The sequence below is a fragment of the Hyla sarda genome, chromosome 2 (genome assembly GCF_029499605.1).
Source record: "Hyla sarda isolate aHylSar1 chromosome 2, aHylSar1.hap1, whole genome shotgun sequence".
NCBI classification, from domain to species: Eukaryota; Metazoa; Chordata; class Amphibia; order Anura; family Hylidae; genus Hyla; species Hyla sarda.
In genome coordinates, this window is record NC_079190.1 from 119,766,170 (window position 1) to 119,790,487 (window position 24,318).

Genomic DNA, 24,318 nt, shown 5'->3' on the forward strand with positions numbered 1-24,318 from the left:
CCTTGTCTATGCTATCTTCTGTCCTTGCAAACGCTTCTACATTGGCTGCACTATGCGTGTGCTCCACACCAGGTTCAGAGGACATGTTTATTCATTAAAAACAAAGGGGCTCCTCACTTTATTGCTCACATAGAAGAACTCCAAAACAATGATCATAGCTGCCTGAAAAGCAGAGTATCTTCTGCAGAAAGAAGCAAGATGGATCATTCGAACAGGAGCTCTGAGCAATATAGGCCTGAATGATAGATCTGATCTAAGCATGTTTATTTAAATAGTGTTGTCTTTGTCAGGATCCGGACTGGTATGCAGAGAGGACACTGGAAGTGGATCCTCTGTGTCAGTGAGGTAATGGCGTGGGCCGTACCAGGGGAACGGAATCTAAGGGGTTACTGGTTTTCACCAGAGCCCGCCGCAAAGCGGGATGGACTTGCAGCGGCAGGTAACCCCCAGGTCGTTCCACCCGATAGCGACTCAACCCCATTGACAGCTGAGACAGGCGCGGTACACAGGGACAAGGCAAGAGCAAGGTCGGACGTAGCAGAAGGTCAGGGCAGGCAGCAATGGTTCGTAGTCAGGGGCAACGGCAAGGGTCTTGATACACAGGCTTGGCATACACTAAACGCTTTCTCAGGGCACTAGGGCAACAAGATCCGGCAAGGACAGGAAGGGGAAGTGGGTTTTTATAAGGAATGGGAGTGATACAACTGATTGGGCCAGGCACCAATTAGTGGTGCACTGGCCCTTTAAATTTCAGAGAGCCAGCGCGTGCGTGCCCTAGAGAGCGGGGCCGCGTGCGCCGGGACATGACAGCCGGGAAACGGGACAGGTGAGACGATTGGGATGCGACCCGCGGGCGGGCGCGTCCCACTACGCGGCTTGCATCTCTGCCGACAGTAACAGTGCAGCGCTTCCGGTCAGCGGGTCTGACCGGGGCGCTGCAGACAGAAGAACGCCGCAAGCACTCCGGGGAGGAGCAGGGACCCGGAGCGCTCGGCGTAACAGTACCCCCCCCTTAGGTCTCCCCCTCTTTTTGGAGCCCAGGAATCTGCGGACAAGCTCCTTGTCAAAAATGTTGGCCTCAGGCTCCCAGGACCTCTCTTCAGGGCCACAATTCTCCCAATCAATTAAAAAAAATCTTTTACCTCGGACGATCTTGGAGGCAAGGATCTCTTTGACAGCAAAGACATCAGAGGAGCCAGAAACAGGAGCGGAAACAGTAACCTTGGGAGAAAAGCGGTTAGGCACAAGAGGTTTATTATTATTTCTGTATTGACGTAGTATATACACTTACGAGATCCACCTTGTTGAAGTACGTACGGCTCTAACGCAGTGGCTCCAATCCTTGTGACATTAATGCAGTGTATCCTAGACTTTTCAATGTGGCTCATCTTTTTAGATTGTGTGTATACTCTCTTATGTTTTTCTATATTTATCGATGTATTCCTATGTTCTAACAGAGAGTATTTGTGCATGCGCAGTCATCTTACTATTTACTAGTTTGAAGGGTCATGTGATCACATGCCTGACACACGTGACTCGTATCCGAGTCACGTGTGTCAACAAACATACACAGCTAAAACCAGCGCAGTATTGCCAACTACGCATGCGTATGATTATACCTTGCGTGGGAATTGGCGCATGCGCATAGTGCTAGCATTGGCGTTGTTACGCATGACAGTCAGCACTGTAACGGAAGTGCCATGTATAGCTGCGGTGGAAGTCTACACCGCGACATGGCGTGTGCTGGGCGCACTACGCGCGCCATGAAAACTTAGACACTCCACCTGACAGGTATTTATACTTAGTATTCTTGTATATATAAAGGGGAACATGGTTCATTTGGCACAACACCCCTGAGGAAGTCACCTCAGAGTGACGGAATGCGTGGGGTTCCAGCCTCCCTGCCCTGTGTTCATCTGTGCATCTGCTCCTCTGTCTGTGGTTTGCCTCACTAATATTGTTTATTGATTATTTGCGTTATGTAGGCAGCGGTATATATACTTTCTTCACATTTATTTGTCATTTATTATTTGTTTCAGTATATATTGTTGGAGCACCAATATATGATTATTGTATACATCTGCAGGGCAGGGCAGGGGAGAGGGGGTTCATGGCCCCTCCCCCAGTTGTTGTGCTGAGTTCACTTCTGAGCTCTTTTAAATGATTTTAGAGGTTATATCTCCTTTTGTATTACATGTGGTTAACATAATAAAGATGTGAATAATTTATTATATTATCTGGGTGTGCACTTTATACAGTAGAATCTTTTCTCTTTGCTACCAATTGTGTGCCCTGTTAGTAGCACCCATGTTTAGACTATATACGGGTTGAGCCCTCTCTTCTTTCTTCTTCACAACCCTTTGGTTAAACAGACTAAAGCTTTTTTATTGGATACCACCGATTTTTTAAAAACCTTAGAAGGGATCAGTGAAATTAATGAGGAGACCTGGTTGATTTCTATCGATTTGATTAGTTTGTACACATTGATAGAACATGAAAAAGGGATACAATCTACGAAATGGTTATTGGATATTAGTTCTTATACAGTGGATCAGAAAAACTTCTTTCTTGGTTTGTTACATCTTGTGCTATACGAGAATTATTTCTTGTTTGAGGATGATTTCTTTTTACAGTGCCAAGTATCGGCGATGGGGGCAAATGTGGCCCCCCCATATGCAAATGGATATATGTCGTATTTTGAAGAACATTATGTTGATCAGCATGAATTTTTCTTGAGACATTTTAAAATTTGGAAAAGATTTATCGATGACATTTTTTGCATATGGGAGGGGCCACTAAGCACATTATATGACTTCCTGGATCACCTGAATTTGGTCAGACCTGAATTAAAATTTACATTGGCATGTAACCAACAGCAGGTTAGCTTTTTGGATACACGGGTGCAAAAAGATCAGAGGGGTGGTTTGGTAACCGACCTTTACAGAAAGGAGATAGATTGCAACAGCTTACTGCACTTCCCTAGTTCCCACCCTAGATCAGTAAAAATGGCTATTCCACGGGCACAGAGGCAAAGAATAGAGCGAATTGTGTCCGATCCTCAGGTTAGGGAGGTGAGACTAAAAGAACTGGATGGTAAATTCCACGAACGGGGTTACCCTAAACTAGTATTGGAGGCGGCGAGAGCCCCAAAAGTAAGGAATCTAGAGGTACGAGGTCCCCGAATCCCGTTTGTGAGAAATTACCATCCCCTATCGTACAAGATAGATAATGTGATTAGGAGACATTGGTATCTCCTTAATAAAAGTTACCCCACTGTTGCCGTCGATCGTCGCCCACTGCCGATGGTAAGTGGACCTTCAGCGCCTCTCACCATCGGACTACAGTGGGTGGGCAGAGCGGGGGAACCGAACGTTAACCCCCCCCCCCCGCCCCCCGATTTGCTACTGGTCGTCGCTTCTAGATGACCAATAGCAGGGATAGGAGGGGTGGCACCCCTGCCACCTCAATCCTATCCCTTCAGGGGGATCGTGGGTGTCTTGGACAACCCCAATCCCCTTTATTTTCCATGTCACAGGAGAGCCGTATGACCCAGAATCGCCGCAAATCGCCGGTGGGAATTCACCTGCGGTTTGCGGCGATCGCCGACATGGGGGGGATCTCTGAGATCCCCTAGGGCATTTGCACGGGGTGCCTGCTGATACCCCGGTACAGGTATGCCCTTGGTCCTTAAGCACCAGCGAGCAAGGGCGTACCCATATGCCCGTGGTCCTTAAGGTGATAAGGGAAGAGAAGTGTAAGTCCTTCCTTTATATTTCCTATTCCTTTTGAATACACTTCTGGCTTTGGCTCAAAAACGGCAGTGGCAGATATCCAAAAACTGCCAGAAATAAACCAAGGGGAAACGAAGCCTAAGGATGCCCTGTACCAGCTCCTGTTCTATAAAGCACAGAGATAACTCTGTGCATGAGGAGAGCTGAGTGTCGAGCAGGAGATCATGGGGGCTCCTAGCAGTTGGAAGCTAACAACCAAAACCTCCCACCCCCCCAGCAATATGACACTTATCTCCTATACTTTGAATTGGAGATAAATTGTCCTACACCTGAGTACTCCTTTAAAATATAATGTAAATTAGAGTGCATGGTCAATGGCTTAAATGTGAAAAAAAAAGTCCAGAATTGCGTCACTTCATATACCGGAAAAAAATGAATAGAAAGCTAACAAAAATTAATAAAAAGCGAACAAACAGTCCTATCAAAACAAAAATAGTATCAATAAAATCTATAGACCACAGCCCTCATACAGCTGCATATAAAGAAAAATGAAACAGTTATAGGGGTTAGAAATTTATAGAGTACAAATTTAAGCATACAAATTTTTGCATAAAAAGTTATAAAAAGTAGTGAAATAAAACAAAGCATAAATAACTCGGGTATTGTTGTAATCACATGGACCTACAGAATAAAAATAAAGTGTCATTTTTACTGAAAAAGCACTGTGCAGAAATAGAAGCCCCCCAACATTTTCGCAATAGATGGGACCAAAAGCTGTGTGTGAACATGACCTTACAATGTAGCTCTTTAATCACAAGTGTCCTAATACTTAAAGGGGTACTCCACCCCTAGACATCTTATCCCCTATACAAAGAATAGGAGATAAGATGTCTGATCGTGTCGGTCCTGCCACTGGGGACCCCCGCGATCTCCCTGCTGCATCGGCATTCATTTAGAGAGTCGGGTGCAACGCCAGAGGCTCATGATGTCACGGCCACGCTCGTGACCTTACAGTTGCACCCCCTCAATGCGCCCCCCACAATCCTCTGCCCTGCATCGCCAGTCATCCGGCTCAGAGCGAAGTTCACTCCGTGCACCAGATGTCTGGGGTGCCGCAGCTGAGATTACGGGGGTCCTTTGGATAGGGTATAAGATGTCTAGAGGTGGAGTACACCTTTAAACAAAGAAGAACCAGATTCCCTGACATGTATATCTGCAACTTTATATAGTACAATACAAAGCGACTATTACAGCCTTTCTACACGTCTCATCCTATATATGTGATATACCTGATCGGCTGGATATTCTTTTAGTGCAAAAAAGCAAACGGAGGAGCAGAATAGATAAAAGAGTTCTGTGGTGTTTCTGCTAGACAGACAGGACGGACAGCTCCGCCACAGAACACTCAGCAATATGGGAGAGTGACTTGGTTGCCATAGGGACAGAACACACAACACTAGTTGCGAGGCGAGAACAGACTAGGATAATAAGACTAAAGGAAACTACTACAAGCAAAGGAAGGGAGAGGTGACCAGGAGCACTGCGGCTATCAGGTTAGGTGAAAGGGATTTGCTGTTTCTATTCAATTACTGTGGATTAGATCAGAAGACTTGTAGACTAATCTGGTTATTTACAAGACTTTGGGGACATTTATTTTCCTTATAGGATCACAAAGAACTGGCATTTCATGTCTTAGATCATGTAGATATTATATTGTAGGGACAAGTTCTCATCATCATGAATCCATGCAGCATATGGATGAAAGCCCATCTTTTCGGAATACAATACAATTTGGGGCAGTGGAGAAGTAGTAAAAGGCAGCATGCACACAGACGTGTCATGGCTCTGTATAATCTCCTAGTTGTACGCTTCCACAAAACAGGAGCTATAGGTGTATGTGGAGCAAATTTTCCGAGTTGATATTCCTTTGTGACATTCCAGTGCAGCAGAATCCCATTGCTTTCAATAGGATTCCGTTTGCATTACGAAATTTAAGCAGCGACGCTTCCACCGCTGAGAAGAATGATGTTGCTCATTCTTTTGGCAGAATGCATATGGAATATAATGCCATCTATGGGGGTGTGGTCCTAGCGCCAACTAATTCTGTTAGCACAAGCCACCCTCAGAAGAACCATAATGTAAATCCTGCCTTACTGTATTTTTCTTTTCTTAGAGTTCCTCACAGTTCTGTATCATGGCTACAAGTACTGAAGGTCTGATGACCTGAACTGACTAGGATAGTGTTTCCCCATTACTGGACTAGGATATCAGACCACAGTGAGGCCGCGACCTGCAGCATTAATATGAACACAAAAATGTGTCCAAATGCTGCTTGTGTGAAACCATCCTAAGGGTATGTTCACACTAGCGTATTTTGCGCTGATTTTCCGCAGTATATTTGCAGCAGAAAATCTGCAGTGTATTTTGCTACCATTGACTTAAATGGGTCTGCGGAAAATACGCAAATCTGCCACTATTGCAGATTTTCTTCAGACCCATTGAAGTCAATGGTAGAAAAATCCGCAGTGGATCTTCTGCAGTAAATAGGATGCAGAAAATGCGCAGGAAATACGCCCGTGTGAACACGAACGGATTTGTTTGGGGTTTCCTGCTGCATATTTGATAGGGGCAGGCTCTCAGCAGCTGTCCGCAGCAGATTTGAAAAGGGGCGGGTTCTTTGCGGCTGTCCGCAGCAGATTTTCTGCTGCGGAATTTCCACTGCAGAAAATCCGCCGTAAGCCCCATTGAAGTCAATAGGGTCTACGGTGGATTTTTCGCAGCGGAAATTCCGGAGTGGAAAATCTGCTGCGGACAGCCGTGAGGAACCCGCCCCTTTTCAAATACACAGCGGGAAACCCGCAAATAAATCCGCTTGTGTGAACGAGCCCTAAGGGTACATTCACACATGCATATTTTGCTACGTATGTTGCTGCAGCTGATTTTTCTTCCCATTGAATCAATACATGGCAAAATCCACTGTGGAAAATCTGCAGCAAAATACACACTTGTGAACGTACCCTTAGGGTAGAGTCACGCGTAACGGATCCACAGCGTATTTTACGCTGCGGATTTGCCAGTGACCCAACCCATAGTGTGCCTTCAGCTGTTGCCTCGCCCCACCCCCTGGCCTGCTCGCAGCAGCAATGCGCCGTTTAGAGCAGCCACACAGGGGCCTGCGAGTTGCTGCAAGCATGCGCAGTGTACTCAGATTTCGCGATCGTCCTGAAACCCAATGGGATCGTCCATAATATAGCAGAAATGTGGAGCGGCTCTATACAGCACTCGCATCTCTGCTCTGTACTCCGGCCATTGATGTGGATGAATCATTCATTCATATTTTCTGCCCAGAGTGGGGATTGGCCGGATGGTTGCAGCCAATCACAGCTCTCAGTGGGAAATATGAATGAGTGATGTTCTATTCACATCACTTTCCGGAGTACAGAGCAAAGATGCGGAGTGCAGGAGAAAGCCGCCCCAAATTTCTGCAATGGATAGGACGATCGCATCGGGTGTCAGGAGTGACACCATCTGTGATCTGTCCTTAACTGCAGTTACTACTACTCCTTTCAAGGAGCACACTCTGCTCCATGTTGGGAGCTGTAGTACCAGCAGTTAGGGAAAGATCACAGTGGATGTCGCTCCTGACACCCGCTGTGATCCTCCTGTATAATGTATAGATGCGGCCGGCCGCTCTTCTATGGTCCCCTGCACTGATGTATATATACACCTATTCATATTTCCCCCAGAGAGTTGTGATTGGCTGGAACCATCTGGCCAATCACAGCTCTCTGCGGGAAATGTGAATAGGTGTATATATACGGCAGTGCAGGGGACCATAAAAGAGCGTCCGGCCACATCTATACATTATAAAGGAGGATCGCAATGGACCTAGGGCTATCTGTCAATTAGTACAGGTTCTACTACTCCCATCATGGAACAGTGTGTGTTCCATGCTGGGAGTAGTAGTACCACCTAAAAAAAAAAGAAAAGAAGTGAAAATTTTTATTGAACACATAAGAAAAAGAATTGCGGAGCAGCTCACTAGTTCCAGAAGATCAGGCATTTAGCATCGCGGTCAGGCGGTGGGAGAACGGGGAGGCTGAGATGTTACGGGGGCAATTCTTTTTCTTATGTGTTCAGTTGTTTACTTGCCTTGTCTCAGCGTGAAGCACCACCTGCATTGATCTTTGGACTTATAGCATTTAGTCAGCAGCACATGCTCACATTTTAGGAAGGAATCATAACAGTGCCGGATATCTTTTCTGTTACTCTATTGTGGAACAATACATTTTTATTATTGTTGCCTACATTTTTAGGTCCCTGTCCACACACATAAATTGATCCCTGTTTATAAATTAATAAAAATGTTGTTATAAAAAAGATACATTTCGTTAAATACAATTTATTCCATCACTAATGTATCTTTTTTATTATTATTATCTTTTTTAATGGTACCCTACGAAATTTCAGTCCAAAAAAGAATAAAAACCGCCTGCAAAAACGCCAAACTTAAAACCCACATGGCGTTTTTCTTTAAGTTTTTTTTTTTATTCCCATAGACTTCTATAGGAGAAAAACGCCACAATTTCAGGGGGGAAAAACGCATTAGGCTTAACATGCTGAAAAATGCCAAAAAAGAGTGAAAAAACGCCAAAAGGATTTAAAAAAAATGCCAAACTGAAAAATGCCAAGTGGAAAAAGAATTTAGCCATTTCTCATTGATTTACAGCTAACATCTGGCCACAGCATTTTTTTGGCCGAAAAAACGCCATGCGGCAGAATTGGCGTTTTTCTTGGCGTCTTTACCAAAAAAAATACAAGTGGAATTCCAGCCTTATACATCTCACATGTTGATGGTTTGACGGGAATAGGTTAAAAGTTAAATAAATAATTGATGAACCATACTAATGCTTAGAAGTCCGGTCTTCCAGCGTCTTCCAGTATTTTTGCATTAATAAGATGTGTACGTTAAAGGGTACCTCTCATCAAAAAAAAACTTTTGATATATTATAGATTAATGTATGCAGAATAACTTTACAATTGCATGTTATTAAAAAATATGCTTCTTTCTATTTAATTTTCCACTTTGAAGAAATGACCACTAGGGGTCTCCCTACCAGTCCTGGCAGCAAGCATTTCAGACTCATGCTGGAGTCCTAAACACTACGAGCTGCCATTCTGCTTTGTTCACAAAGGAGATCACTCAGAGCTGCCAGCCTGCTTTGTTCACAGCCTGTTTGGCTGTGAACAAAGCAGGCTGGCAGCTCTGAGTGTTTAGGACTCCAGCATGAGTCAGAAATGCTTGCTGACAGGACTGATCGGGAAAACTACAATAGAAAGAAGCATATTTTTCATTAACATGCTATTGGAAAGTTATTCAACATTCATTAATCTAAAATATATCAAAAGTTTATTTGATGAGAGGTACCCTTTAAGTCTTTCCCAACCAGTGTGCCTCCAGCTGTTGCAAAATTACAACTCCCAGCATGCCCGGACAGCCTTCGGCTGTCCGGGCATGCTGGGAGTTGTAGTTTTTCAACAGCTGGAGGCACACTGGTTGGGAAAGACTGCATTAAGTAATCTAAGATCAGTCTGGCATTTTGCAGCTTGTGTTCTCCCTACTAATTCTAAAACCTTGTACTCTACACAGTACAGAAAATCCTCACTTCTATTATGTGAAGCTTGTCCTATTGAGCAATGTAATCTAGCATATACATAACTAAGGGTTAATCACAGCGAGCAATGCTTCTTACAAATCCTCCAGGATTAAAAGAAACACAAAAGAAACAAATACTATATGAATGGGAACATGGACAAATAGGACTGAGGAAGGAACAGTATGCCAAGTGTGCTTTTAAATAGCCCTCTGCAGTATTTATGATGTTCCCAATGTATTACAATGCTACATTGCTTGATAAAACCCAAGATTCTGATCTGTTCCACAATGTGTAGGTGTTATTTAAGAACTGGAGAGTATTAGAAAGGTATTAAATCCAAAGCTTACAACAAAGGCAATAAAGCAATTGTAAAGTCTATTACTGAAGGCTGGAATCACTCATACTGTTTTCATGGTAGTTTTTGTGGCCATTTTTTTTTTTTTAGTAAAAGTTAAGAATAGATTTATAAGAATAGGAAATATACTTCTCCTTTCTTTTAGAGTCACTTCTGGCTTAAAACAAACAAAACTCAAAAACAAAATCAAACACTACACCCAGACTGCAAACCCTTGGGAACGGAGCCCATTATAACCCTAAGGAAGGGAGCATTTTTTGCAAATCTGACCACAGTCACTTTAAGCATTAATAACTCTGGCATGCTTTTACTTGTAAATTTGATTCCGAGATTGTTTTTTTGTGACATATTCTTCTTTATGGTAGTGGTAAATTTTTGTCGATACTTGCATCATTTCTTGGTGAAAAATTCCCAAATTTTATGAAAAATTTGAAAATTTTGCATTTTCCTTACTTTGAAGCTCTCTGCTTGTAAGGAAAATAGACATTCCAAATAAATTATATATTGATTCACAAATACAATATGTCTACTTTATATTTGCATCATAAAGTTGAGATGTTTTTACTTTTGGAAGACATCAGAGGGCTTCAAAGTTCAGCAGCAATTTTCCAATTTTTCACAAAATTTTCAAAATCGAAATTTTTCAGGGACCAGTTCAGGTTTGAAGTGGATTTGAAGGGCCTTCCTATTAGAAATACCCCACAAATGACCCAATTATAAAAACTGCACCCCTCAAAGTATCCAAAATGACATTCAGTAAGTTTGTTAACCCTTTAGGTGTTTCACAGGAATAGCAGCAAAGTGAAGGAGAAAATTCAAAATCTTCATTTTTTACACTTGCATGTTCTTGTAGACCCAGTTTTTGAATTTTTACAAGTGGTAATAGGAGAAAAAGCCTCCAAAAATTTGTAACCCAATTTCTCTCGAGTAAGGAAATACCTCATATGTGTATGTCAAGTGTTCGGCGGGCGCAGTAGAGGGCTCAGAAGGGAAGGAGCAACAATGGGATTTTGGAGAGTGAATTTTGCTGAAATGGTTTTTGGGAGGCATGTCACATTTAGGAAGCCCCTATGGTGCCAGAACAGCAGAAAACCCCACATGGCATACTATTTTGGAAACTACACCCCTCAAGGCACGTAACAAGGGGTCCAGTAAGCCTTAACATAACGCAGGTGTTTGACGACTTTTCGTTAAAATCGGATGTGTAAATAAAAAAAAATGTTTTCACTAAAGTGCAGTTTCTTCCCCAAATTTACCATTTTTACAAAGGGTTATGGGACAGAATGCCCCCCAAAATTTGTAACCCCTTCTCTTCTGAGTATGGAAATACCCCATGTTATGACGTAAAATGCTCTGCAGGCGAAATACAATGCTCAGAAGAGGAGGAGAGCCATTGAGCTTTTGGAAAGAGAATTCATTTTGAATGGTAGTCAGGGGCCATGTGCGTTTACAAAGCCCCCTGTGGTGCCAGAACAGTGGACCCCCCACATGTGACCCCATTTTGGAAACTACACCCCTCACAGAATTTAATAAGGGGTGCAGTGAGTATTTACATCCCACTGGCGTTTAACAGATCTTTGGAACAGTGGACTCTGCAAATGAAAAATAAAATTTTTCATTTTCACGGACCACTGTTCCAAAAATCTGTCAGACACATGTGGGGCGTAAATGCTCACTGTACACCTTATTACATTACATGAGGGGTGTAGTTTCCAAAATGGGGTCACATGTGGGGGGGTCCATTGTTCTGGCACTATGGGGGCTTTGTAAACTCATGTGGCCTTCAATTCCGGACACATTTTCTCTTCAAAATCCCAATGGCGCTCCTTCTCTTCTGAGCATTGTAGTGCGCCCGCCGAGCACTTTACATCCAAATATGGGGTATGTTCTTACTCAGAAGAAATGGGGTTACAAATTTTGGGGGGCTTTTTTTCCTATTTTCCCTTGTGAAAATGAAAAATTAAGGGTAACACCAGCATTTTAGTGAAAATATTTTTTTTTTCATTTTCCCATCCAACTTTAATGAAAATTCGTCAAACACCTATGGGGTGTAAATGCTCACTATACCCCTTGTTATGTTCCGTGGGGGGTGTAGTTTCCAAAATGGGGTCACATGTGGCTATTTATGTTTTTGCGTTTATGTCAGAACCACTGTAAAATCAGCCACCCCTGTGCAAATCACTAATTTAGGCCTCAAATATACATGGTGCGCTCTCACTCCTGAGCCTTGTTGTGCACCCGCAGAGCGTTTTACGCCCACATATGGGGTAATTCCGTACTCAGGAGAAATTGCATTACTAATTTTGGGGGGCTTTTTTTCCCTTTTACTGCTTGTGAAAATAAAAAGTATGGGGCAACACCAGAATGTTTAGTGTAAGCATTTTTTTTTTACACTAACAGGCTGGTGTAACCCCCAACTTTTCCTTTTCATAAGGGGTAAAAGGAGAAAAAGCCCTCCAAAATTTGTAGTGCAATTTCTCCCGATTACGGAAATACCCCATATGTGGCCCTAAACTGTTTCCATGAAATACGACAGGGCTCTGAAGTGAGAGAGCGCCATGCGCATTTGAGGACTAAATTAGGAATTGGATAGGAGTGGACATAGGGGTATTCTACGCCAGTGATTCCCAAACAGGGTGCCTCCAGCTGTTGCTTAACTCCTAGAATGCCTGGACAGTCAGTGGCTGTCCAGAAATGCTGGGAGTTGTTGTTTTGCAACAGCTGGAGGCTCCGTTTTGGAAACCCTGCCATACAATATGTTTTTCATTTTTATTGGGGGGGACAGTGTAAGGGGGTGTATATGTAGTGTTTTACTCTTTATTATGTGTTAGTGTAGTGTAGTGTAGTGTTTTAAGGGTACATTCGCACTGGCGTGTTACGGTGAGTTTCCCGCTAGGAGTTTGCGATGCGGCAAAAAATTTGACCAAACTTGGAGCAGGAAACTTACTGTAAACTTGCCCGTGGGAATGTACCCTGTACGTTCACATGGGGGGACAAACCTACAGCTGTTTCAAAACCACAACTCCCAGCATGCACTGACAGTGCATACTGGGAGTTGTACTTTTGCAACAGCTGGAGGCACACTGGTTGGAAAACCTTTAGTTAGGTTCTGTTACCTAACAGTATTTTCCAACCAGTGTGCCTCCAGCTGTTTCAAAACTACAACTCCCAGCATGTACTGACATACCGTGCATGCTGGGAGTTGTACTTTTGCAACAGCTGGAGGCACACTGGTTGGAAAACCTTTAGTTAGGTTCTGTTACCTAATAGTATTTTACAACCAGTGTGCCTCCAGCTGTTGCAAAACTACAACTACCAGCATGTACTGATCGCCAAAGGGCATGCTGGGAGATGTAGTTATGCAACAGCTGGAGGTTACGCAACTACAACTCCCAGCATGCCGAGACAGCTGTTTTCTGTTTCAGCATGCTGGGATTTGCAGTTTTGCAACATCTGGAGGGCTACAGTTTATAGACCACTGCCCAGGGATTTCCAAACTGTGACCCTTCAGATGTTGCAAAACTACAAATCCCAGCATGTCCAGACAGCAAAGAGCTGTTTGAGCATGCTAGGAGTTGTAGTTTTGCAAGATCTGGAGGGATACAGTTTAGAGACCACTATATAGTGGTCTCAAACTGCAGCCCTCCAGCTGTTGCAAAACTACATATTCCAGCATGCCCAAACAGCAAACAGCTGTCTGGGCATGCTGGGAGTTGTAGTTTTGCAACATCTGGAGGGCTACAGTCTCAGACTGTAGCCCTTCAGATGTTGCTATGCAACTTACCGGCTTCCGTAGGATCCAGGGAGCCGTCCTCTTCTGCCGCACGCACCGATCTCCGTCGCCGCCCACCGATCCCCGTCGCCCGCAGCCTCTGGAGGGGTAAGTGGACCTTCGGGGTTCGGTCCCCGTTATTTTCCCCATCCTGCCCCACCTATTGTGGGTGGGCAGGACGGGGAAAACGAAAGTAAACCCCTCCGCCCCTGATCTGCTATTGGTGGTTGCGTCTAGACCGTGCCACATCACTCCTATCGCTTTATGGAGATCGTAGTTGTCGTAGACAAGCGCGATCCCCCTTCTATTCCGGGTCACCGGGTCACTGGGTCACCATAGACCCGTAATGACCCGGAATCGGCGCAAATCGCAAGTGTGAATTCACTTGCGATTTGCGCCGATCGCCGACATGGGGTGGTCTAATAACCCCCCTGGGCATTTGCACGGGGTGCTTGCTGATAGATATCAGCAGTCACCCAAGCCCGGTCCCCGCCCGCTGCGTGGCGGGGACCAAAATTCCCACAGGCGTATGGATACGCCCTTCGTCCTTAAGTACCAGGACGTATGCATACGCCCTTCGTCCCCAACAGGTTAAAGGGGTATTCCAGGCAAAAACTTTTTCATATATATCAACTGGCTTCGGAAAGTTAAACAGATTTGTAAATTACTTCTATTAAAAAATCTTAATCCTTCCAATAGTTATTAGCTTCTGAAGTTGAGTTGCTGTTTTCTGTCTAACTGCTTTCTGATGACTCACGTCCCGGGAGCTGTCCAGCTCCTATGGGGATATTCTCCCATCATGCAAGGGATATTCTCCCATCATGCACAGCTCCCGGGACGTGACATCATCATTGAGCAGTTAGACAGAAAACTTCAGAAGCTAATAACTATTAGAAGGATTAAGATTTTTTAATAGAAGTAATTTACAAATCTGTTTAACTTTCCGGAGCCAGTTCATATATAAAAAAAAGTTTTTGCTTGGAATACCCCTTTAAAGCAGTACTCTGAAAAACGCTGAAAAACATGTTTTCAAATCAACTGGTGCCAGAAAATAACTTTTATTTAAAAAATCTTTAGCTTTCCAGTACTTATCAGCTGCTGTATACTACAGAGAAAGTTGTGTATTTTTTTCAGTCTGACAACAGTGCTCTCTGCTGCCACCTCTGTCTGTGTTAGGAACGGAACAGTTCCTGGCATTGAAAGAGGTGGCAGCAGAGAGCACTGTTGTCAGACTACATAAAAACACTTTCTATGTAGTATACAGCAGCTGATAAGTACTGGAAGGGTTAAGATTTTTTAAGAGAAGTGATTTACAAATCTTTTTTACTTTCTGGCACCAGTTGATTTGAAAGAATTTTTTTTACCAGAGTTTAACCCTTTAAACACTCCATATGTGTGTGTGTGTGTGTGTGTGTGTGTGTGTGTATTTTCAATCTTATCACATAAGTGCCATGTCACCTTCAAGAATGTACATCAAGAAGAAGTCCATCTCAGTTTCCTTTCTCCCCTCTTTCAACTGGAACCACATTACCAAATTCTAGAAGGAAAGGTTATAGCCCACCATCTAAAATTCCCTTCTACAATAAAAAGGTATAGAGGTAAACAAGCACCAAATTGCCTTGTTATTAGGAGCCTATGGAGTTATTAACCTAGTAAGGACACAGTCCATTTGGGCCTTAAAGGGGTACTCCGCCTCTAAACATTTTATCCCCTATCCAAGGGATAGGTGATAAGGTGTCTGATCACAGGGAGGTCCGGCCGCTGGGACCCTCCGTCATTTACTGGTTGACACTCCAGTGTTCTGAACATTTATGTTCACAATCCCAGCTTCAGGCAGCCATGGTTGTGACATCACACCACGCCCCCTCCATTGATGTCTATGGGAGGGAGCATGATGGCTGTGGTCACTCCACGCTCGGAGACCTTTGGATGGAGGATGAGATGTCTAGGGATGGAGTACCCCTTTAAGGACACAGCCAGCTTAACCCCTTAACGACCACGGACGTAAATGTACATCCTGGTTTGGCGGTACTTCGCGCACCTGGACGTACATTTACGTTCTGTGTATGACCGCGAGCATCAGAGCAGCCAGGGACTTGCCAGTAATGGCCGACATCCACGATCGCGCGGATGTCTGCCATTAACCCCTCAGATGCCGTGATCAAGACAGATCACGGCATCTGCAGCAGTGAGGTACTTTGAATGGATGATCGGATCGCCCGCAGCGCTGCCGCGGCGATCTGATCATCCAGCATGGCGGCCGTAGGTCCCCTCACCTGCCTTCGTCCGTCTCCCGGGGTCTTCTGTTCTGGTCTGAGATCGTGCAGACCAGAGCAGAAGATCACCGATAATACTGATCAGTGCTATGTCCTATGCATAGCACTGAACAGTATTAGCAATCAAAGGATTGCTATAGATAGTCCCCTATGGGGACATAAAAAGTGTAAAATAAAAGTTGAAAAATGTAAAAATAAAACGTAAAAAAAAAAGTGAAAAATCCCCTCCCCCAATAAAAATGAAAATTGTCAGTTTTTCCCATTTCCCCCAAAAAAGCTTATTTTATTTTTTATAAACATATTTAGTATCGCCGCATGCATAAATGTCCGAAATATCAAAATATAATGTTAATGATTCTGTACGGTGAATGGCGTAAACGTAAAAAAAAAAGTCCAAAAATGCTGCTTTTTTGTCACATTGGAAAAAATTTAAAAAAAAAAAGTTCTAAAAGTTTTATATAAGCAAATGTGGTATTGATAAAAAAAAAATACAGATAATGGTGCAAACAATGAGCCCTCATACCGCCCAATATATGGAAAAATGAAAAAGTTATAGGTGGTCAAAATAGGGCAATTTTAGATTACTGATTTTGTACTAAAAGTTTTAGATTTTTTTTTAAGCTGTACAAAAATATAAAAGTGTCTAGCCATGGGTTTCATTTTAATCGTATTGACCCACAGAATAAAGAACACATGTAATTTTTACCGTAAAGTGTACAGTGTGAAAATGAAACCCTCCAAAATGTGCAAAATTGTGGTTTTCATTTAAATTTCCTCCCCAAAAAAAAAATGTGGGGGTTCGCCATACATTTTAGGGTAAAATGAGAGGCTTCATTACAAAGTACAATTGGTCACGCAAAAAACAAGCCATCATATGGATTTGTAGGAGTAAAATTGAAAGGCTTATGATTTTTAAAAGGTGAGGAGGAAAAAACGAAAATGCAAAAAAACGGAAGAATGCTTGGTCCTTAAGGGGTTAATGTTTAAAAGGCCATAGAAGAAGCAAGCTGATTGATTGCTATGGGCAACTAGTCAACTTTTCCCTATTGCACAGGTTTTGATAACACTCCCCAATGGCTTCCAAAAACTGGGGCAAGTAAGAATAATTGATGTCAACAAAATGAGTTGGCCATGGTCACCAAAGACTTGACTCTCTGTGCCCTACTGTATTTTGTACAGTATGTGTAACGCTAAGCCTGGCTTCCTATAATACGATTTATTCTACTAATAGTGTGGCACATTAAATTTGCTTATATACCAATGACTGTACTCACAATTTTTGCAGGGGCCTTACTAGGATCTAAAAAGATCAGGGGCACACAAAATAAATAAATAAATATAAATAAGTAAACAAATAAATACAAATATACATCTTCTTAAAGTGATATACCTACAGATTTACCCTCCTGTAATACAGCAGGGAAATTGTTCACTAATCACAGCAAATCTCTGGAGGTCCCAACTATGGAACACATTATGATTCGTTTATAGTCAAGGGATCCATAAAAAAAATATTGTCCAAAAGCAACAACCCCTTTAAGGATATTTTCTCACTATTTTAAAAGAAATAATGTAGAGCAGTGGTAAAACAAACATAATGTTGAAATGCATGTTACGCTTTGTTTCTGGTGTGAAACGCCTGTAACACGTGAAATGAATATTTAGAGTTGTAAATATTTTTTTGGGTGATCTTTTAATATGGAGCAGTTGTAGTCTTGTAAGGAGTCATGCTGTTTAGCCAGTGTTTTTTGCATTGTATACTTGTAATTAATAGTCACTTGCTCAGCAGATGTCATTCTTCAGCACCTCTGATAACATTCATTTATGTCTAAGACAAGAAACTGCTTGTAAAAATATTGCAAAACAGTAAAAGCTGAACTCAGCACATTTCTAGTATGCTTCAATAATTAGGAAAATGCACAATATGCAGCTCTGATGGCAGCTCGGTCTGTTCCTTCCTAAACTATGCGCTAAGACCGAATTACCATCTACTGAACCAAGCTTGCATTACAATGAAACCATTTCTAATATTCCTGTATTATGGCTGACAAAAGGGCCCCATGAATGCCATTGTATTATGGTTTCTATGTTCCAGTTTTTTCTGTTGGCTTATACCAGTGTTTCCCAACCAGGGTGTCTCCAGCTGTTGCAAAACTACAACTCCCAGCATGCCCGGACAGCCAAAGGCTGCATCAAAGCCGCTGGTGCCGGGATTTCTTTTCATTCCATTGGATTTTTATGAACCACAAGCACAGCGCACTATACCCTGGTGCCGTCCTTTTCTACACTGAATTTACCATTAGGCCGAGTTCTTCACCATTGCATAGACAGCAGTGCATTTCCAAGCGAAATTCGCAGAATAGACAAGTCTGTTTTTTTGCAGAATCCAAATGAACCCAAATGAAATCAATGGGACTCTGCTGCAGCAAAATGTCTGGGTGGAATATTCCATCAAAATTGTGCATGGACGTCTTGCCGTGTGAACATACTCTTTCAGGGGAGAAAAAGTCCTTAATAGACATTAATCTAGATGACACAGACAGAACACAAGGCACCATGTGTCACAGTTAGTAGGAAATGGTGCAGCCCTAAACTCAACCAAACCACTGTCCCTACTTTCTTCGAAAATCCGCCCTATACTCACTAAGTGCATGGGTGTTACGGGAGGGTCAGACAGGCCAGGTCAAACCAAAAAGTCTTGCCAAAGACAGAGTTAGTACACATAGAGGGAAAACCAGTAAACGGGCAAAAGGCTCAGAACCAGGAGGCCAAAGCAACACAGAATCAGAATCGAGGCCAAGAAGAATGATAAAAAGGGGTCAAACCAGGTGAGACAGGTTCAGGTCCAAATCAGTAGACAGAAGGCAAAGTCAGGGAACTAGCAAGAGGTCAGGTCCAACAAACAGTACAATTAACAGGAAAAATGCTTATAAGGCATAGGAACCACAATCCCAGGCGTGTGTGACCAGTTTAAGTGTCCCACCAATCAGGAGGAGTGAAACACCTGCTCTGCACCTGATTGTTCCACCTGCCTTGACTTCATTGTCATGGGCAGCTCTGTGTTGAGAAGAGCTGATCATTATAGTAGCATCAGGGCACTGCCACTTGGCGCTGCTCCACAGCATGGAGGTATGTTCCTAATACCGTGTGATAAATTTGTTGCATGTTGCTAGAAATGTAACAACACCTTTTTTTCTTCCTTTTGCTACCTGTCAGCTGGCTTACTTTACACCAATTTCTAGCACCAAATTGAATAAATATGGTGTATTTTATAACTCCATACCCCCTTTTCTAGACAATAAATTGGGCGCACAGCGTGCACCCCAGCTGCAATTTGAAACAGAATTCTTATGCATCATTAACAAATCTCCCTAAGCTATAAGGCTAGGTTCACACATGTTATGCCTTTAACAAAAGCAATGCAGTTGTCATCATTACCACAGAAAGAAAAAACCCAAAGACGATATTCATGTAAAGAAAAAAATACATATTTTTTTGCTTTCAAAGGGGCCTGCCCTAAATGTGACCTGCACTTTGATAAATTAAGGTAGTTCTGCTGATGTCAACAAACATGACAACTTTGATAGCAACAGAGAATTAAAAGAGTTTACTGATGCAAGAAGGAACATGGTCATGAGGAAAAATATTGAGCAGCCTGTATGATATTACAATCCATTACGTATATCCCTAGGTTTTAATCATTATGTACAGATCTTCTTGTATTCATATGGCTGCTGATTAAAAAAGATGACGTGAAATGTATTTTATCGAACTCATTTCCATAGCCTTCTTCGATCCACCATGTAACATCTTCTGGGGATCTGTCATATTTCCATACTCTCAATTATAATTGTCTCCCAGGATTCTTCTATATTGGCATTTATTCATCAATCAGTTTAATTTATCACATTTCATTTATAACAGCCAAAGTTAGAGACGATCTCATGAGAAATGCCTCAATTATAAGTATCTCCCGCGCCTCTGACTCATTTACATTTGAAATTATAATGAAGACATTTAGAGTTTGCAGGATCTCCCATATTATGACTGAATTCGGGAGTAGCTCTTATCTACCTGTATTTTAAGTGGCTGCATACATGTAAGGAAAATGTATTACATTGGACAGAGGGCTCTTAAGTATAAAATCATTATCAGCATTGTTCGGAAGCATGGTATGCTGACACTTGAAATATTAAGCCCTTAAAAACCACTTAAGGACATAGCTCTATTCCCTTACAATCCCATCAAGCAGCACAACATGTGGGAAAATTCTGGGCCCTGAAAGTTGACAGGACCGGTGGAAGAAGCCTGACCTTAACCTGTTAAGGATGAAGGGTGTACAGGTGCATCCTTGCATCCTGGTACCTAAGGATCAAAGGCATACCTGTACACCCTGGTCCAGTTACCTGGGTTTAAAGCGTGCTCATGAGCTGAACACGGTTCATACCCAGTAGGTCCCGGTTGCTATGAGCAGCCAGGTCCCAGGGTTAATGCCGGGCATTGCCGAATGGGCCTGTTGCTCGGTATTAACCCTTTAGACGCCGCGATCAAAGTTGATCGTGGCGTCTGAAATGTCAAAAAAAGAAAAATGGTCCCGGCAGCTCTGCGGAGCTGATCGGGACCATTGCGGTGAAATCGCGATGTCCCAATCAGCCGAGAGGACAGCAGGAGAGCCCTTACCTGCCTCCTCTCCATCCGATCGGTGATCTGAGGCTCTCAGCCAGCCATGGCAGGCTGGAGCAACAGAGCACTCATAACACTGATGAATGCTGAGCCAAAGATTAGCATTTAAAAGTGTATGCAGGTGCAAGATTGCATGTTATAGCCCCGTATGAAAACAAAAAAAAAGTAAAAAGTGTAAAAAAATAAAAATTAAAGGAAAGTGAACAAACCCCTTCCCTAATAAAAGTTTGAATCGCCCCCATTTTCCATTTTTAAAATAATGTAATCAAAAGTAGTAAACTAAAATTAAACCTGCATAAATTGGATATCCTTGTAATCGTATGGACCTACAGAATAAAGATCAGGTGTAATTTTTAACAAAAAGTCCACTGCCTAATTATACAGCAGTGATAATACTTGTATTATCACTTCTGTATAACTATGTTGTTTATGGATACCTATGGATGTCCTCTTATGACAATGTTTACAATGTATTTGCACTTTGCACTTTATTTATAAGGCTCTGGAATCACTTACTTGTTGCTTAAAAATGGTGCTGTGAGGTCACAGAAACATAGCATGTGTATTTTCCTGGAATAAAGCTAACTTCTTTTGCTACTTTGGAGTGCTGCGGTCACCTTTATCCTTCATCTGAATATTGGACCCCGGAACGGGGTGAGACCGCCTGCACCCGCTTAGTTTTACACCTTGCTTGTGCTGTTCTCCTCTACATGTATATATATATATATATATATATATATATATATACATACATATACACAGTCATGGCCATAAATGTTGCCATCCCTGAAATTTTTCAAGAAAAATAAGTATTTCTCACAGAAATGGATTGCAGTAACACATGTTTTGCTATACACATGTTCATTCCCTTTGTGTGTATTGGAACTAAACCAACAAAGGGAGAAAAAAAGCAAATTGGAAATAATGTCACACCAAACTCCAAAAATGGGCTGGACAAAATTTTTGGCACCCTTTCAAAATTGTGGAAAAATAAGATTGTTTCAAGCATGTGATGCTCCTTTAAACTCCTGGGGCAAGTAAGAAGTGTGAGCAATATACAAATCACACCTGAAAGCAGATAAAAAAGAGAGAAGTTCACTTAGTTTTTGCATTGTGTATCTGTGTGTGCCACACTAACCACGGACAACAGAAAGAGGAGAAGAGAACTGTCTGAGGACTTGAGAACCAAAATTGGGGAAAAATATCAACAATCTCAAGGTTACAAGTCCATCTCCAGAGATCTAGATTTGCCTTTGTCCACAGTGCACAACATTATCAAGAAGTTTGCAACCCATGGCACTGTAGCTATTCTCCCTGGGCGTGGACGGAAGAGAAAAATTGATGAAAGGTGTCCACGCAGGATAGTCCGGATGGTGGATAAGCAGCCCCAAACAAGTTCCAAAGATATTCAAGCTGTCCTGCAGGCTCAGGGAGCATCAGTGCGAACTATCCATCGACATTTAAATTAAATTAAATGCTATGGCAGGAGACCCAAGAGGACCCCACTGCTGACACAGTGACATAAAAAAGCAAGACTACATTTTGCTAAAATGAACTTGAGTAAGCCAAAATTCTTCTGGGAAAATGTCTTGTGGACAGATGAGACCAAGATGGAGCTTTTTGGTAAAGCACATCATTCTACTGTTTACCGAAAATGGAATGAGGCCTACTAAGAAAAGAACATGAATGAAGAAGAATGATGTTTTGAAGTTGTTTTGCTGCCTTTGGCACTGGGTGGCTTGAATGGGTGCAAGGCATAATGAAATCTAAGGGTTACCAATGGATTTTGGGTCACACTGTACAGCCCAGTGTCAGAAAGCTGGGTTTGCATCTGAGATCTTGGGTCTTTCAGAGGGACAATGACCCCAAACATATGTCAAAACGCACCCAGAAATGGATGGCAACAAAGCGCTGGAAAGTTCTGAAGTGACAGCAATGAGTCCAGATATAAATCCCATTGAACTCCTGTGGAGAGATGTTCAAATTGCTGTTGGCAAAAGGCTCCCTTCCAATAAGAGAGACCTGGAGCAGTTTGCAAAGGAAGAGTGGTCCAACATTCTGGCTGAGAGGTGTAAGAGGCTTATTGAGGGTTTTAGGAAGTGACTGATTTCAGTTATTTTTTTCCAAAGGGTGTGCAACCAAATATTTAGTCAAGGGTGCCAATAATTTTGTCCAGACCATTTTTGGAGTTTGTTGTGACATTATGTCCAATTTGCTTTTTTTCCTCCCTTTTTTGGTTTAGTTCCAATACACACAAAGGGAATAAGGGAATAAACATGTGTATAGCAAAACATGTGTTACTGCAATCCTTTTCTGTGAGAAATACTTTGTTTCCTTGAAAAATTTCAGGGGTGCCAACATTTACGGCCATGACTGTTTATGTATGTATATATATATATATATATATATATATATATATACATATATATATATATATATATATATATATATATATATACAGTGCATCATGCAGTGCATAATTTGAAGATTCTTCAGACCTTTTTAGTTTTGTTTTGTTTTTTTCATTTTTTCACATTTTGTTATGTTGCTGCCTTGTGCTAAAATCTGAAATACTCAAGTTTTCCCTATCATTCTGCACTCAGCACCCCATAAAAACCAAAGTGAAAAAGAGAGTTAGAAAGCATTGCAAGCTTCTTGGGGATTTATAATAATAAGACTTTCTGCCATTCTTCTCTGCAGATCATCTCAAACTCTCAGATGATAGGACTATCAGTAGACAGCTATTAACTGGTCTCTCCAATAATGTTCTATCGGGTTTAAAGGGGTATTCCAGGCCAAAACTTTTTTTTCATATATCAACTGGCTCCGGAAAGTTAAACAGATTTGTAAATTTCTTCTATTAAAAAAATCTTAATCCTTCCAATAGTTATTAGCTTCTGAAGTTGAGTTGTTGTTTTCTGTCTTACTGCGCTCTGATGTCTCACGTCCTGGGAGCTGTGCAGTTCCTATGGGGATATTCTCCCATCATGCACAGCTCCTGGGACGTGACATCATCATTGAGCAGTTAGACAGAAAACTTCAGATTAAGGATTAAGATTTTTTTAATAGAAGTAATTTACAAATCTGTTTAATTTTCCGGAGCCAGTTGATATATAAAAAAAGTTTTGGCCTGGGATACCCAAAAAAACATTTAAAGTCGGCCTACCATAGGGCAATAGGGAGTGAGAGGAAATCTCTCCTGGATGACAAACCAAAAGGACATGGAGGAAGCAATGGTCCTTCTCAACAGAAGATTTGTTGCATTGGTACATATGATGGCTATACAGATGCTGTCATGCAGATACTACATCGCCATTGGCATATGCTATCAGGGGATCCTGATTTAGCAGACGCGATAGGTAAAAAACCAAGTGTAACCTTTCGTCAGGGGCCTAATCTGAAAGAACTCCTAGTGAGGAGTCACTTCTCACAGGAGAGTGAATCCCACAGTTGGTTGAGGAGCAAAATAACTGGCTCCTACAGCTGTGGTAAATGCAGTTTTTGCCCATACTTACCGAGGGTTAAGAAATTCGTCAATCCAGTGGATAGCCGGGAGTACGAAATTAGACAGTTTATAAATTGTAGGTCTAGGAACAATCATATACATCGCCAGCTGTGGATGTCCCAAGCTATACGTGGGCAAAACCACGCAGGAGTTCAGGAGACGAATTTGTCAACACCTTAGTAACATCAGGCTGGGTACTGACACACCCGTAGCAAGACACATACATGCTATGCATGGAGGTAGATTACAGGACTTGAAGTTCTGGAGAATGTGTCAGCTAAGATTGGGCCCGATAAAGGGTAATATCGACAAGATCCTTCTTAGGGAGGAAGCTAAATA

The 24,318-nt window shown here is 42.3% G+C and overlaps 1 protein-coding gene across 7 annotated transcripts in view; it reads left to right on the forward strand.

Moving 5' to 3' along the window:
• Positions 1-5,151: 5,151 nt before the first annotated feature.
• Positions 5,152-24,318, forward strand: part of ERICH6B (glutamate rich 6B) — a 173,795-nt gene continuing 154,628 nt past the window's right edge. For 2 of the 7 annotated variants that reach the window (XM_056555406.1, XM_056555412.1), the window contains exon 1: positions 5,219-5,284. The gene's annotated coding sequence lies outside the window, so the exon portion shown is untranslated. Of the gene's footprint in view, positions 5,285-13,602; positions 13,624-24,318 lie in introns of those variants that run through there. The other 5 variants (XM_056555409.1, XM_056555407.1, XM_056555410.1 and 2 more) reach the window with 5 other exon arrangements.